Source organism: Hevea brasiliensis, chromosome 3, assembly GCF_030052815.1.
Source record: "Hevea brasiliensis isolate MT/VB/25A 57/8 chromosome 3, ASM3005281v1, whole genome shotgun sequence".
Classification (NCBI taxonomy): Eukaryota; Viridiplantae; Streptophyta; class Magnoliopsida; order Malpighiales; family Euphorbiaceae; genus Hevea; species Hevea brasiliensis.
Genome location: NC_079495.1, coordinates 25034787 through 25037115, shown reverse-complemented (window position 1 = coordinate 25037115; position 2329 = coordinate 25034787).

Genomic DNA, 2329 nt, shown 5'->3' with positions numbered 1-2329 from the left:
TAGAACTCAGGCTAAACCATCACATTAGTCAAAAGCCATAGTAAGCCATCTTTAAGGGTAGAACCTTTCAATTAGATAGTGCATGCCCAGTGTTACTGCTCCCCTATTTTAGCGCAAAAGGGACATACTTACTTTCACTTTACTCTATTTTTATCTTTTGGTTTTCCCTTCATGAGGGTCATTCCGAATTATACTGTTAGGATAATCTGAACGCCTTCCTACTATGATAGGTGTACAGACGTTGTCACTCTAGCAGTATAATTCGAAATTACCTAAATCATGCATCTATTTTTCTAATCTGTTTCCTTCCAGGTGTCATAAATTGGGTGTCTACAAAGGGTAAGGAAAACTTTAAAATGGCATCTTTGAGTTAGTTAGCCGAAGAACTTTCAAAACAAAAACAGAATGCTCAACAATGGTCCAGATTAATCCATAACTCAAAATCTTTACAGAATAAGGAAATAGAAGCAAAGGCCCACCCTTTGCCTTTGTTTGATCCTAGCAAAATTGAAATCAGAATAGTCGGTCTTGAAGATCTGCTGAACAGTTGGAAATCATTGCCCAACCATGTCCAAGCAAAGTTTGAGGAAAAGTATGGGAAAATCGCCACTTGAAATGATTCAAAGTACAAACTCCTGCACTTAAGGCCATATTATCTACTTGGAACCCCAGTTATAGAGTCTTCTCTTTTAATGATATTGATACATCACCAATAGTTGAGGAGTATCAGGCATTGCTGGAAATCCCTTATGTGGCTCATAATCACATTTATCTTCATCTTGATCATAGACAAACATGGAAATGGTTCGCGCACATAATAGGAGTCTTAGCAGAATAAACAAAGGCAAAAGAAACTATTAAGGGCAACTCACATGGATGGCCTTGGACTTACATTAACAAACATTTGGACCAACACATTCAGGACGAGGAATGGGAGAAGACATTGTCAATGTTAGCTTTGGGCATTTATGGACTAATCTTGTTCCTTGGACCTCCGGGAGTTGTAACGAAAAGCATGGTGGAGTTGTTTTGGGCAGTAGAAAAGCAAAATATCAATCCAATACCCACCATCCTTGCTGAAACTTTTTTGACACTCACATATTGTCGATAACAGGGTAAAGGAATCATCAAATGCTACCTTCAGTTGTTGTATCTTTGGACCTTGAGCCACGTTTGCCCGCTGGAAACTAAAGGTTTAACCTGGTATTCAAATTGGCCAATTATTGAGAAGATGGTGAGATTAGCAACAAGAGAGAAAAATGAGCAACAATGGCAAGAGCAGATTCTAAGCTTTAAGAGCAACAACTATTATTGGAAGAAATTATGGACTACTGGCCAATCCATCCTATTCAGTACGGGGGATTATCATTTTGTACCTTTATTAAGACTAACTGGATGCACAAGTTATCTCCTAGCCATGGTAATGAGGCAATTTGGTTCGACTCAGTTTATTCCCAATACCAAAGGGTTCCAGCAAGCTCATTTCTATTATAAACCTAGTATAGAGAGCGAACTGAAAGTCTTGCGCAAATCCTGGGAAAAGGTAATCTTGATGGAACGGTCACCTAAAGGGCCGAGCATAACCGAGGAATACCCCATATGGAGAAACAGGAGGGACAAGGGGTATTAAGTCCCCAAACTAATACGACCAAAGGACAATATGTCTCATAAAGGAGTTTGCATAAAAGAAGTTTATGCCGAGTCAGTTATTCCTCTCAAGGGTTCAGTCACTGAGAATCAACAACTGAAGGAATGAATAAGGCAATTAGAAGGTCAGCAGCAATTTCTGAAAAAAGAAGTAAAAAGGCTTAGAGAGGGAATGATAGCAGTTGAGGCGAAGTATGAGGGACAAAAAGCCCAATGGGAAAGAGAGAGAGCCTTGCTCCAAAGCACGATAAAAGAGGCTGGGATATAAGACGATAAGCTATGAGAGGAGTTAGAATATCACAAGATATTGGTGACAGAATACAAACGAGAAAACAAGAAAAAGAAGCTTGAACTTAAAGAGCAGACTCAACTAATCAATGACATTTTGAAGGAATGTGCCAAAGAAAGAAAAGAAAAGGAGAGACAAGCCACCTTCCATCAAGAGCTACGAGAAAATGTGGACCAACTAGAAAAAATGATAGCATAAGGAAAACAATAGCTGTTATTAGAATAAGAATATGCTTTGAAGACATTTGATCCTACAAAACAAGAAGAGAGACTCTATGAATACCTTAAAAAATGTCATTGTATCTTAAAAAGGCTCCCTGAGCCTGGTAATAGCAAAATCCTATGTATACTTCACAAGTAAATGATTAATGGATTAGTTGAATCATGTTTCGTG